Source organism: Arachis duranensis, chromosome 2, assembly GCF_000817695.3.
Source record: "Arachis duranensis cultivar V14167 chromosome 2, aradu.V14167.gnm2.J7QH, whole genome shotgun sequence".
NCBI classification, from domain to species: Eukaryota; Viridiplantae; Streptophyta; class Magnoliopsida; order Fabales; family Fabaceae; genus Arachis; species Arachis duranensis.
In genome coordinates this window covers 73,380,109-73,394,945 of record NC_029773.3, presented here as the reverse complement: position 1 = coordinate 73,394,945, position 14,837 = coordinate 73,380,109, and the positions used below count along the sequence as shown (strand labels likewise).

General features: G+C 35.0%; 2 long non-coding RNA genes across 5 annotated transcripts; one reads left to right on the top strand and one right to left on the bottom strand.

Annotated features, from left to right (window-relative positions):
- The first annotated feature begins 1,363 nt into the window (after positions 1-1,363).
- Positions 1,364-2,516, top strand: LOC127743832 (uncharacterized). 2 transcript variants are annotated; one of them, XR_008005171.1, is made up of 4 exons: positions 1,364-1,444; positions 1,592-1,867; positions 1,980-2,055; positions 2,169-2,516. It is a non-coding gene; the product is annotated as an uncharacterized LOC127743832 (long non-coding RNA). The 2 variants fall into 2 exon arrangements; XR_008005170.1 differs by having other exon boundaries at positions 1,370-1,867.
- Positions 2,517-9,202: 6,686 nt separating this feature from the next.
- Positions 9,203-12,731, bottom strand: LOC107474914 (uncharacterized). Of its 3 annotated transcripts, XR_008006073.1 has the most exons (7): positions 12,397-12,731; positions 11,797-11,925; positions 11,300-11,425; positions 10,785-10,842; positions 10,419-10,526; positions 10,226-10,334; positions 9,203-9,654 (listed from the first exon to the last, which is right to left on the bottom strand). It is a non-coding gene; the product is annotated as an uncharacterized LOC107474914 (long non-coding RNA). The 3 variants fall into 3 exon arrangements; XR_008006072.1 differs by having other exon boundaries at positions 10,226-10,526; XR_008006074.1 differs by having other exon boundaries at positions 10,226-10,526; positions 11,816-11,925.
- Between the last annotated feature and the right edge of the window lie 2,106 nt (positions 12,732-14,837).

Sequence of the window (14,837 nt, the reverse complement as noted above, 5' to 3'; positions counted from 1 at the left end):
GTGACTCTTCCATGGAAACCCACATAGGTTTTGGCCTTGGAAAACACCATTGGTTCAATTTGGGTGATCAGAATGAAAGGGGTTTATTTGTTTTGGATGGCTTTTTATAGTTTAGGGTGCTTTTGGATGCCCTTTTAAAATAGGTTGAGGGATTCAGTTAGTTGGAAGCAATTATGATCTAGTTTAATTGGGTTTGTTTGGCCTCATCTACCTTGTACTCTCAAGAAACGAGCTAGAAAAAAAAGCTGTTGTGTGTTGTCTTCATATGAGACTTAGCTATGTCAGGTTTTGACAGTTATATANGATTTGACTCCAACTGTTTATCTATGATGCACTTGCCTGTTTATTAGAAGCAACCCCGTCTTATTTTATTTATGCATCACTTTTTAATTAAAATATTGATTTATGCATTACCTTTTTTATTGTATGAGATATTTTATATAAACAATGGCAAACATGGGCATTTGTTGCATGGAGGTGTTCGTATTTGTCGTCAAAATACGAAACCAACATCCATCCCTTTGACTTCCAAAAATGCAATCTCAGCCATCTTCTCTCCCATCAATTTTCACCCAAGTTTAGGAGGGGCACGCTTCTAATTACCTTTTGGACTTTCCACTCGAGGCTAGCCTTCCCAAAATACATAATCAAGTTGCTGATGATGCTCCTATAAGTCCCAAGAACATTGCTCTAGATACTAAAAAGGGTAACCCTGCTGGAAAAGGAACTGTGGCCACCATCAAGGGACAGAGGCTATTACATTTCTCTCCTGATCAAGTAGTTCGATCATCCCCTGACAAACGTTCCAGGAGCAGCTCTGTCGGGAGAAGCTCCAAGGTAAGTTTATTTACGGTGTTTGATGTTGCTGCTACATTTTTATGTAGTGTAGCTACTAGAGCAAGTACGATGCATGTAGAAGACCGGCGGGACTAAGTTTAAACCCATGTATAACATGGGCTTGAACCGGACAGATACCATGCTTTTCAACTACTTGTTTTCAAAGGGGCATAACTTGGAGTAAGTAATTTCATTCTATTTTAATGGAATACACTGGAGTATGTTTGTTAATTGGCCTTGTAATGATGCTACATACTGTTGCAGCGATACTGTCCTCATGATAGTTCAATGCTGATTGTCGAGACGTCATATTCAGACCCTAATTCTAAGCTATGCAATGGATGGTCGAGTTGAAAAGGTGGCGATGAGGAACATCTGTCCAGCATGTGAAGCATGCGTACTTCTGGACTCTCCATCCACGTTTTGCTGTGAGTTGTATGCATGTCGCTTTATCTATGTTTGGTTGTGGATTGGTTGTGAGTTAGGAGAAGATATTTTGACTCATAATTTAATGTTGTAGGATGATGTGGGCAACTGCAAGTTGACCGAGGAGCTCATAGAAACATACATTCCGTTTTGGATTAAACCAAGCCAATTTCTGAGTTGTGTAAGTGTTGACTTTGTTACACTCATTTTTGTGAATATGTAACCGTTCCTTTAATCATTGCATTGGTTTTGAAACATATTTTTATACCGATTGAGGACATATTCATGCACTGATATTGCATGGTTGTTGATTTTGGGGATAAGGCAGTATACCTTCTCGACTTATATCCTGACCAAAACATGGTTGCCAAGAGGAAAAAATTCATGTGAATCATGGTAAGCGCACTGAGACTTTGAGACATGGTGATGTATATGATTAAATGATTTTGCATTGGTTTGTTTTTGAAGTTGCTTATTACCAGCTTGGACAACTTCATGAGATTATGACTTCCACGAGCTACGAACCCTGACAAATTTACACCCCATCAGAACTTGCAGATTGGCCAATACGCAAAGGACATGGCATCCCTAATTGCAACACAAGGTAGTCCAAATCTAGTACAATAAAACCTAATTTGACTCCCATTATTAGTCGTCTAGTTTTATTCCAGTTATTTCTTTAAGTAAGACATTTAGTGTGTATTTTATTCATGTAGTGATAGCTATGCATGCTGGGTTATATCTTGGCTACACCCGGAAGGTCGGTTTAATCCACCGGAGATTAGTGGAGTGGTAGGCCTTACATTATTAGCTTCATGATGTTAACATTGTTAGTCCTTTTGCTATTATAGGCTCTTTTTGTTGAAGCTCTTATTGTGTGTGCATTGTTTTGACTTTTCATTTAGCTTGAAGATTCCACTATGTGGAAAAAGACTGCAGTTTCACTTGTAGGAAGGCCTTTTAACGCGCTTGGAAGCTCCGTTAAGCTATGGGCTTCTCATTGGATACGTCGTGGAGCCCCGTGAAGAATACTAATTCACCATGAATGTCTCTTTATAGGTGTTATCATTAGTGTTTCGCATTAGTTGGTTCCCCATGGTAGCCGATAAGCTCATAGGGTCAATAAGCTTGTTAGGGTTAGGATCCTTAGCTTAATGTTTAATTTCCTATAATTGGTACTACCAGTAGACATGTAACTGTGTTTCTTGATAAAAGACCTGAACTATTTTGTCGTGATGTTGTTTCAATCGGTAGTTGGGTTCAAAAATAATTTAAATCTGGTATGATTTTCTCTAATAGAACCATGTATAAGTCCAAATTTTAATAGCTCAATGATGCATTTATGTGTTTTGCTCTTACTTGATAAAGTCATGTTTATATTTTTTAAGCATGTTATATATTATAAATATTATAGGTTATAAATATTACCTCTAATTTGTTTATAAATTTTAATTAGAAAATTCTACTAATTTTTATGATTTTCCCTTTCACCGCACTTTGAGGATCATTATTTCATACTAAGAATTTGTATTAGTGCTAATTTGTATTGTTAATTTATTTATTTTTATACCAGGAATTCGTATTGTTACTTATTAATTTTAATCCTTGGTTAAAGCTTGTTGTTGTGAAGCTTAGTTTTTTTGAGAAATATATGTTTTATTATTTTAAGTATTAACTTTAGAAACTTAACGTCTTTTAAAATGATGTTTTATAAAGTTAATGCAAATACTTTAATTATTTTTTTATTTTCAAGATTCTAATTTAATTATTAATGACATCTTTACAAGAGTAGTGCCATTCAACGTATCCATAATTGTGTAACTACGGCAGAACACAAATATAGATGCTTACCAAAATCATAAACGTACTTATACAAAATAATTCAAAACTTTTACCAGATTAACTGTCCAACCTAGTGACAACATTGTAGTACGTAAGACAATTTTAACGTCATTAGAGACTTATTATCACAATCAGAGTTACAGAGACGTTAATCTTTCATTCTGTATGCCTAATCCTGTATTGTGCCAGAACTTTTCTCGAAAAAAAATGACATCTGGTTGGCTTTCTGATGAGCATTTGAGATTGCAGAAAACGTTTAATGTTTGCTATTTTTCGTGGTCTTTTCTTAATATGACGTTTACTACGCTACTTAAATGTTTCATGAGATTTATGGAAGTAGATTCCACTACTACATCTAAGTCCATGCTCTAAAATCTTCCTTCCCCTCCTAACAAGCACAACGAGCATAGACGACTCCCCACATGTGGACAACCACTGCTAACACCCGTTGAATACGTACATTTCCTGAGGAGCGACCCCGACTCAGCCTTCCAAGAACGTGACCAACGAATCTTTGGTAAATAGTTTAATGTTAACATTGGCATATAGATTAATGTTATAATGTGAACATGGGCATATAGTTGAATGCTATAACCCGATGTTTTTGTCACATGCAAGAACATTTTTTTATGGTATGTAGAGCTCAGGGCCACCGGGAAGTGTCTTACCATTGCCGTGAAGACACTATCTGATAAAGTTGATGTACGTTCCTTAGTATAACCACCTCACATGTTTCAAGAAATGAGATGCACAAAATGGGTAACCCTGCTGATGATGATGCAGGTACACGAGCTCCGTCGCCAAGAAGTAGAGCATACTCGGACGTTTTGTATTCGACTCTTGTCTGCATTGACCAAAACATCTGCAAGCTTTTGACTCTCTACAATAATGATGAGGGACTATTTATGGAGATACAAAAAAGCATGATGTCAGACAAAGTCACATCAGACATGACAACCAATGTGTCGAGTATGACAGCTTCAAATGTTTTTTTTTTCCTTGACGGTTTAATCGCTCACATGCATCCGACTGATGTAGTTTAACAATTGATCAGGTTGACATTTGTGAAGGAAGGCCTGGTGTAGAGCTGATAAAGATATATAGAGAACAATGAATGAAACCTTCCCTATCCCTGAATTTTGTGAGTCATTTGTTAACATCCATGCACATACATACTGATTTAATCTGTAACAGTTTTCTTTTCTCTTGGTTATACACAGGCATACATACTAATTCGTGAGGTCTCCAGTCACTTGTGCCTCATGGTCATTGGATTCAATGAAGGTGTAATATTCCATCTGGATGCAAACATATCCGACAATGATGACATAAGAAGAAGATTTTTCATTTGACTAGTGGTATCAATTCTATCCAAAAACCATAGTTTTAATGAATTCAAGTTACCCCACTACTAAAACGAGTCTCATTTCTTTATAAGCCAAATGGGGTGGCTTCCGTAATTGCTGCTCCAAAGAATCCTATTGAATTCACCAAGTATGGAGGAGTCATGTGTTTTGGCATCAAGAGTGCAAGCAGACTACCAGCTAGTGTCACTCGGTAAGACGAATAAGCTCATTGACCTGTTAGTTGCTCTTGTAATCCTATGACTGCTGGTACTTTATTCAGTTGGTATGGAGTCATCAGAATTCATTGCAGGGAGGCTTGCCCAATATGGGTACTGAACTGGATGGCAATGGGTGGGGAATTCAGCGAAACATGATGTCTATGGTATAAACATATAATTAGGGACGAATCTATTCCTATTGGTGTAGGGGCAAGCGCCCCATTATAATTTAAAATTTTATTGAGTAGTATATAATTATAATGTTTATTTGTTCCCACTAAATTGTTAAATTTGACCCTACAATAATTTTTTAGTCAATTTTTGACACTTGATAGTCAATTTAAAAATTTCATATTAGATGTCCATTATAATGACCAATTTTCAAATTTAAGATGGATGTTTTTTCTTAGAAATCGACTCGAAAGAATATTATCTATCCATTGGTGTTTCTTCTTTTGAAATTAGCTTTTGTTTTTTTCACAACAACTTTACTGATTAAATAAACTTTTTCAACTTTTTTACTGGTTCTTACTCCGAAGGTTGAAACGCCAATATCTATGAAGAATTTCAGGCCGATTAGTCTCTACAAAGTGGTTTACAAGATCAGCATGAAGGTCCTTATTAATAGGATTTGTCCTCATCTTGCGAAGATTGTTGGTCCTCTTCAAGGAGGATTTATTTTAGGACAAGAAACTCTTGATGACATCATTATTACTCAAGAGGTTCTCCATTTTATGAAGAAGACTAAATCAAAGAAAGACATCCTGGCCTTTAAGATTGATATGGAGTAAGCTTATGACAGATTTTACTGGAGATTTTTGGCTCATACCCTTTAGATCTTTGATTTTTTCAATTCTACAATTAATTTCATTATTAATTGTGTCACTGCTTCCTCCTTGTCTATTCTTTGGAATGAAAATCGTCAGAATGACTTTACTCCTAGCCAGGGTCTTAAACAAGGAGACCATATGTCACCCTATCTTTTTGTGTTGTGTATGGAGATATTAGCATGCTTTATTAGTCATCAGGTTGATATGTGATTGTGAGATCCAGTTACTGTTTCTAGAGGGGAACCAAGAATATCCCGCTTAATGTTTGCGAATGATTTGCTTTTATTCTATAAAGCTACAAAGAGACAAGTGCAAAATGTGATGGTGATTTTAGAGAATTTTCGCAAAGCATATGGGATGAAGATTAATGTGAAGAAGTCTAAAGCGCTTTTCTCCAAGAATGTCTCTGTGACAAGGAAAGAGATATTCACTAGGGTGTCCTCTATCAGATTTGTAAAGGACTTGGGCAAGTTTCTTGGGGTTACCTTTAGCCATTCTAGGGTAACCCGTTCAGGTTTCAAAGATGTTCTAGATAAGATTCGGAGTAGACTATCAAACTGGCAAGGGTGTTTGCTCAATCGAGTAGGTAGACTCTGCCTGGTTAATTCCATTGTAGTCACTATTTTCACGTACTAGATGTAGGTCTCTATTTTTCCTAAAGAGATCATTAGTAAACTGGAGTCTATGATGAGGAATTTTCTTTGAAAAGGACAAGCTGATGGAAGATGATTGAATATTGTTAGTTGGAAGGTGCTAGTTACTCTAAAAAATATGAAAATTTGGGGATTAGAGATCTGTATTGTATGAATATTGCTCTTCTTGGGAAGTTAATTTGAAATTTTTTCATCATCCAAACAAGTTATGAGTCCAATTGTTAGATGTCAACTACTAGTTATCTCAAGATAATTGTTCTGGTTGTTCTAAGAACACGGGCCTTAGATTTGGAAGAGTCTTTGCAAGGCTTGAAAAGTGTTGAAGGATGAATTTTCTTGGTGTATTAGGGATTTGAACTAGAATTTTTAGTTTTCTAACTGGAGGAGAGAATGCCAATTATCTAATAAGATGGATTATGTTCATATTTCTGATTCGATCCTCCGGATATAAGATATCTGGCCAGTTGATAGGTGGGCATTTGGAGACTCTTTATTCTCCACTATCCCAAAATCTGAAAGGTAATATTCTTTCTTATTATCCAGATATGCAAGCAGGTCTAGAAGTGAGTTGGTAGTGATCTGGGTCTGCTTTCAAATTCTATGACTTACGCAATGGTACTTGTGGCTGTGGAAGTAGCTATTTGGTTAGGAGAAGCGAAGGAATTTGCTTTGCCTTTGGCGCTAGCTTTTTCCAAAAAAGCACAAGTACTTGGCTTGGCTATGTCTTAGAGAGGCTCTTCCTACTGTAAGTTTTTGCTTCAGAAAAGGGATATCATTATCGGATAGGTTTCCAAAATTCCTTTTTAGCTAGGAATTGGTTTTACATTGTATTCAAGATTGTCCGAAAGCTTAGCTTGTATGGTACAGGTTGGATATTTCTTGTCATCCTCTTAATTTTGAAGAACTAGTTTTTGAAGAACTAGTTCTTTTTGGGATTTTGATGGATATGGCAAGTAAGGAATAATGACATCTTTAATCCTCATGAGACTTGGCCCCCAGAAAAAGTGATTTGTTTGGCATTAGCTTCAGAAAAAGAGCTTAGAAGTGTTTTTTAATTACAACGTATGTCCCTCCCCTCTATTCTAAGTGGTTCTTGGAATCCTCTATCTATGGGTACTTTTAAGATTAATTGTGATGCTAGTTATCCTGATTCTGGCGATAGCGCTGGTTTTGCTTGCGTTATTAGAAATTGTAATGGGAGTTGGCAAATGGTTATTTGGGAATGACTGAGAGTAATAGTATTCTTCAAAGAGAATTGTTTGCTATTTGGAGAGGATATCTCTTAACTTGGGATGTAGGTCAACGAGATGTTATTTGTGAGACAGATTGTATGGAAGCGTTTAATCTCGTTACTAATCACCAAGGTAGTTTTGAGTTTATTAATACATTAATGTTCAAAATAAGGGATATCATGCATTGGAATTTACATGTTTATTTTCATTTGATTATGAAAAATGCAAACATAATAGCGAATACCATGACAAAGATGGCGATAAGATTACAACTTCATCAAATAGAGCTTCTCTCTATTTGGAGTAATTTAAAAGTAGTCTTAAGTGAGACTGCCAATCTATTTAAACAGTGGAGCTTTCTACAATAAAAAAAGTATATTATGGTTCTTGATGGTCTAAGATTCCTTATGAATCATGACCATTTAAATTTTGAACCAATGGCTAAGATTTAAAATTTTTATTAATTATAAAATAATCATATTTATATTTAAATAATTTAAAAAAAGTTTTATTTTAAAATTAAGCTTTTGTCCTTTCTTCTTTTTTTTTTCCTGCAACACTCCAAACATCAACATGCTACCACCAAAAAACTTTTTGTATGGGGTCAACTATTTAGAAGTTGGGTTCATCTCCTTACCTTGAATTTCATTCAATGAACCACGCCGCCACCCTCCTCCACTATCTCACCGGAGTCCTAACACTGCATCTTTCCCGCAGATCTCCTCCGCTTGCTATCACCACCCGTCAGTAGCACCTCACATGCTTCTTGCCGTCTCCTGTGCTGGCATCGCAGCGCTACTAAAGGAAACCATGACATTAATTTCTGCTGTCCAACTTTATGGTCTCTAAGAAAGAGTTTTAAGATAGAGATGTTCAAATTCACAAGAGCGTGTTGGGTGAAAAATACAAAAGAGAGATAATAATTTCGTTTGAAGTTTGAATGCATAACAAGAAGAACAATTTCACACAAAAAGAGAGCACAATGATAGTATTGATGATACCATCCATTGAAATCATTCCTTTAAATAGTTCCTAACTTTTTTTTTGTTTAGCTTATTTAAATAAAAAAATACTTTGATAACTTATTTAATAATTTTTTACTATCCTCTAAAAAAGAAAGTCGTGGGCACTACAACAAATTTGGACTGAGGCAACCCTTTGAAAACGTTGCCTATAATACGGAAAAGTGTTGCCTTTGATCAAAGGAAACACTTTCCAACAAAACGCAACGCTTTTTGGGGGGTTGGCTATATGGCCGTTACCTTTGGTCTAAGGCAACGCTTTTGTGTATCAAAGGGAATCATTTTTATAGCAACATTAAAAAAACGTTGCCTTTTCTACAAAAAAAGTAACTCCACAAAAGGGTTGCCTTAGGGGACCCAAACACAACGCTTTAGATAAGACTTTATGGCAACACTTTTTACAAGTTGTATTTTCTAATACATAAAGCAACACTTGTCCAGATTTTTTTAAGTTGCCTTTTCATATACCTAAAGCAACACTTATATAAGTTTTTTCTAGTTGTTTTTTCATATACCTAAAACAACACTTGTCCAGATTTTTTTAAGTTACTTTCTTCATAGACCTAAAGCAACGCTTATCTAAGTTTATTTGCAGTTATCTTTTTCTAATACTTAAAGCAACACTTCATTGAGTTTTTCTTAGATTCTCTTTTTTTATATCTAAAGCAATATATTTTTTACCTTTGTTATATGTATATGACATTTGAAGAATATATAGCACACACTAACAATATTTAAATATTTAAATTCAATTTAATCAATATAGGGAGAATAAGCTAATAATATATATTGCATATATATAGAAAGATCTTCCATCTGCCAATTAACATACTTGCTAAGTTACCAAGTCAAATAAATAAACATAAGTAACAAAATACATATTTTTCCTGCTGTGCGATATTGCAAATTTGGCAATGCACCTTGCATGTGTATTTCATCACCAATAAGGTAGTAATCAACACACTTACACCCCTTGAAAATTGAACCTAATTCTAAATCTTAGCATACCAACTAATAGAAAACTATAACCGAACTACTTGCTTGAGATCCTGTGGTGCTATTCACAAAATTCTATGGTCACAAGTAGGATATCAACTTGTTTCCATTTGTTCCCTACCTTTCTCACCATTTGATTTTGTTGCTTCAGCACCATTGGCATCTTCAGGGGGTGGTGGCAATGTTCTCTTCACAATCTCAACTATTTCTGTGAGCTCTTCATCCGAAAAACGAGTATCACAACACTATGATCTATGTAACAAAAGCAAAGCACACCAAAACTCTAATTAGAACTACTCAAATAAATGCTAAACACAAGTGAAGATAGACAACAAACTCAAAAGCATATCACCGAGTTCATCGATTGTCAATGTCAAACATAAAAATGATATAACATAGCAGAATGATTCTATGGCTTAATAATTCATGCACCATTATAATTACTTTTCTCATTTCAAAACAAATGCAACCAATCAAGAATTGACATACCCCAAATTCACATTGAACAAGGAACTTAGAAGACAAGGTTTTGTCATTTATGTTATAGGCTACAAGGACTCAGATATGGGTTCAAGGATGATTAATCACTTTTCCTTGTGAGTTTCCAAATCATACTAAGATGAATTCAGAGCTAAGCATTTTCCATAGTATTAGAAGTTATGTAATAATGTCAAGGTATCTATTAATTCTCAGAAATATTCTATTGCTTATATGTTAGTGTGTTACTGCTAACCAGTTTAGTAAAGCAAAAGACAAGGTTTAGTGGGTAAAAACTAAAAAGTTGAGAGCAAATATAACTTGAGTGACATTATTGGCAACTTACCGAAAAAATTTCGACTATGTTAGTGGGCCTGATGTTGATTATGTTGAGAATCTCAGCTTTTGCTAGATCATGGCTTTTAACACTTTCCAAGAACTCATTGATGCTCTCTCTTGTTTGATCACGAGCAGCAGTATCAAAAGTAAAAGGACTGCTTTGTAGTTGAAAAACAAGACAGAAAAAAAGAAAATCATACCATGTTTATCTAGTCTGATAGATGTTCCCCTACAAAAGCTAGAGCCTTATTGTGGTGCCTCAACCTTGCATCCAAAGTTGCCTCCAAGTCAGTAAGGCGCAACGAAACCTATATCCAAAAAAGCAAAATCTTGACCCCTAAAACATCATTGCAAGAATATGCAAAACTCAACAGTTAAAACTTAAAAAACAACATCCCACTAATAAATCTTAAACCAGATGGAATTAAATAAGGGGGTTAAAAATAAGAAAAGAGTACTAATATGTCAATAATGATAAATATGGTGCATATCTACACCCCTAAACTTCGAAATTAAACTGAGAATATGCTTGCTACAAAACATCAAGAAGAAAAATAAATAAATACCTTCTGCAATACAATCTTGAATTCGAGGAGTTCATTATATGATTGCCGAAGTTTGTCACTGTTGGAATTCATTTCAATTAGATCATATTCATGTTCAAATAAAAAATATTATTTAAAAAAAAAGAAAAAATAAAGTCATTACTTCTAAAGATAGATAACATATATCTAGTTCAATAAAATTATAAACTAAAAATTACAGGAAAGCACTAAACAAATGTTAAGAGCATAAAGAACGTCAACAAATTGAAAGATAAACAAATGGATAACAACATAAAGAACGTCTTATGAGCAACAAGAACAAGATCCACAGAATTCCAATAATGTTAAGAGCAAGGATAGTTCAATATATTACGTATGCACATGAAGATGGGAATTGCGAAAGTTATTTATGTTATGAGAAGCACTAACATTGTCTTTCTTAGTTTTCAAAATACAACACTAACATAGATACATAGTAGTAACAAGTGCAGAAAATTAGCATTAGCATAATAAACAAGGCGAAGAAAAGTTCTAACATTCATTCATGGTTATGCTGAGTGAGGTTCTACCAATTGACCTTCCTTTACAACTTTGTGATGATCCAACCCAACAGAATTGAGATATAGATGTGGGAAAAGGTACCGAACTTGATCAACAGCATTCTGAAATGACACCTTCATCAATTTGTTCCATTTTTAAAGAAGAAATGTTCCATCACATCTTAATTCTGAGCCAATGTTAAGCTAATATACAAAGGTATTTATGAGAATAAATAGCATGAAACTTTGTAGTGCTTTTTTAAATTAAAAAATAGAAAAAATGAGGCTTAATCATCCATTTAGTATTCAAATTATAAAATGGATTTTTTAAATCCAAACAATTTAATAGTAAATAACTAACAATAAACCTATGGCTAGTTGAAACCAATGAACATGCCAATCAATCACCATGCCATGACTAATAAACACCTCTAAAAAGTTATTTTACAATTCAAAACACAGTTACACAAGTCCTATGTAAAATTTGCACATACCTCAAAAATATTAGAATACCTCAGAAGGTTTAGTACCCCATAAAAACACTCGCAGTCGAAATTGAGGCAAGCCATATGCTCCAGCAGCCAGAATTTCCAAGCTACACCACATATTACATCAGCATCTCCCTACAAGACAACAATGATGATATATATGACATCAAATAGCATTCAGAAGAAAACTAAAGAAAAAACAGACACGTTGAAAATTAAAATTTTAATAGTGTCACAAACTGCTCTTTTTGTTCCTTCTTTCTTGTTCTTTTCCCTTTAACTTGAATCCTACTGAAAAGTAGTGAAAAACTTAAAATTCAACAAAATATCAATCAAGCTATTCCAAACAAATTGAAATTCCAGACTCAAGAATCATAATAGCATGCGTAATTACCTATGAACTAAGACAAATACTGATAAAAAAAATCCTAAGTTTAATCTAAATTAACCTAATTAGCAAAAATAAGTTTGAATAAATAAAATTACTAAGTAAAAATTAAAATCCAACTAAAATGTAATGAATTAAATCAGATAACAGCAAAATGGGTTTTTGCAAAAATCTAGAAATTGAAGAACAGAGTAACAAGGCAGGGGTGAGGAGGTTACACTTGAGGGGTGGTCGCCATGTTGCCAAAGCAATAGACCAGCGGAGGGGTGGTCGCTGTGTTGCATCAAAGCTTGCCAGCGGAACAGAGGTTGCTATGGTTCTGCATGCATCTCCGGTTCGCGAAGGAAGAATGCGAGAAAAGAGAAGAAGAGGAAGAAGGAGAAGAGAAAGGAGAGGGGTTTCTCGCCGGAGGTGGTTGGGCACAGAACGAGGAGCGCATCGCGCCGTCGCCATGGAGAAGCCTGCGTGGAGATGAACACCACGCCGTCGCCGTGGAGGAGTGCACCGCGCCGTCGCCGTGGAGGAGAGCACCGCGCCGTCGCCGTGGAGGAGAGCACCGCGCCGTCGCCGTGGAGGAGAGCACCGCGCCGTCGCCGTGGAGGAGAGCACCGCGCCGTCGCCGTGGAGGAGAGCACCGCGCCGTCCGTGGAGGAGTTGCTGTCGCCGTTAGCGTCGTTGATTATTGGAGCTGACAATGGAGAAATGAGAGAAAGGGATCGTGCGTGAGTGTTACTAGCTCAGTGGCTTGGTTATTTAGGACTTAGGGTATTCTCTTTTCGCTGATAAACAAATTTGTTTTTTTTTTAAGTTATTATTTGATAGGAAAAATAATTTGTGGGAAAATGATTAAAATCTTTTCTCTAAAATTTTTAACTGTGAATAATTTTAGGCAACTTTTTATAAATGTTATTTGTTAAATTTTTTTGACAACCCTTATAAAATGTTGTATTTTTATTTAAAAGTGTTGTCTTAAAATTTTTATATTGCAACATTTTGTAAACGTTGTTTTAGATATTAAAGGCAACTTTTTTTATGGGTGACCAAAAATTTTGTTATCTTTGCCTTACTCAAAAGTAACTCGTAAAAAATGTTGTCTTTGTCTATCTAAGGCAATTTTTGTTAAATGTTGCTTCGAATAAGGATTACGTTAGGGCAAAAATATTGTAGTGGGGTAGAATAATATTAGCCTTATATATCATACATCATAGATTCACGTAAAATAATAGTTCAACCCTCAAAAAATGTTTACTTTAAACTTTATGAAATGGGAAGTAACAAAGAAACAGTGCCCTGTGAGGAATATAAATATATTATAATATTTGCCTTATTTAATTAATAAACTAAAAATTAATGATTCTAACTAATATTAATTCAGATGCATTACGTTTTTTAAAACAATTCAAAATGAATTTTTACAAAACCTCAATTTTACAATAAATTTTATTTAAAAAAATTAAAAACAAAAAAAAGTTATTAGACTAAAAAAAACAAATAGCAATAAGAATTAGCTTATTTATTTACAGAGGGACCCGACAAACCTCAGCCCTAGATACTTATAAAAACAAGAAACACAAAAACTTTGCAATAATATTACCTTAAAAAATTATAATAAATTATTAATTATGATAATCTTATAAAATAGGCTTCGCAAGTTCTAAAACATACATAAACCCTAAATACTAAATGATAAACTCTAATTATCAATGGGATGTAGTAAAAGAGAAAAAAGACGATGGATTAAGGTTAGCAACTATTGAACAGGTTAATGGGGAGTGGTATTAGTGGGTATATAAAATATATGTTCCTAGCTATAATAATTTTGTTGTTGCTGGATACTTTGAAAATTTTTATAATATGATAAACTATTTAGGTAAATATCAAATTTGTATTTAAAAGATTATAACACTGACAAAATAATACCTGATTTTTATTATTGACAAAATGATCCTTAAAAGATTTTAAAATTTGACAAGTGTAATTCCAAATTTGATGGAGTACATCTCCGTCGAACACAATGCTAATGTGACCCACTATATTTTGCTAATCTGGCAAAAACCCCCAACCTTAATCCCTTTCCTCCCTAATGCACTCCTCAACGCACTCTCCCCTTCCCCAACGCAGCTTCCACTCCTATCCGTGCAGCTCCACTCTCTTCCCAGAGATCGTCGAATCTACTCCCCCCTCTCTGAGCTTCCATTTACAAACTATCAAAATATTCTAATTTAGGGGCTTTGGAATTTTGAAACTACTCTTGGTGTTTCTCTTCCTCTCTCATTTCACCATGGTTTTTAAAGACGGCGGCGTAGATCACACTGGTGGTGGATGAGCAAAGAAGACCACACCAAGAAGATGAGGCCAGTGGTTGAGCGGCTAGCAGTGAGAGTAGCATGAGGGGTTGAGGCAGCGTAAATGGCAGAGGTATGACGCAATTGAGATGCTGAGGGAATGACATACTTGCAAAATTAATCAACACCCAGCTCAGATTTCGCTCTTAAATCCTAAAAAATCAAGACTTTAGAGACTACAATGAGAGAAAAGAAGAAGAACCTTGACGAAAATCTTGGACTTCATGCGTCTACTGGCACCCCAAAGTAAGAGTGAAAACAATGAAGCCAAGAACAAAAGCTAGAACATAGCAGCATCGAGGGAGAGTTTTATC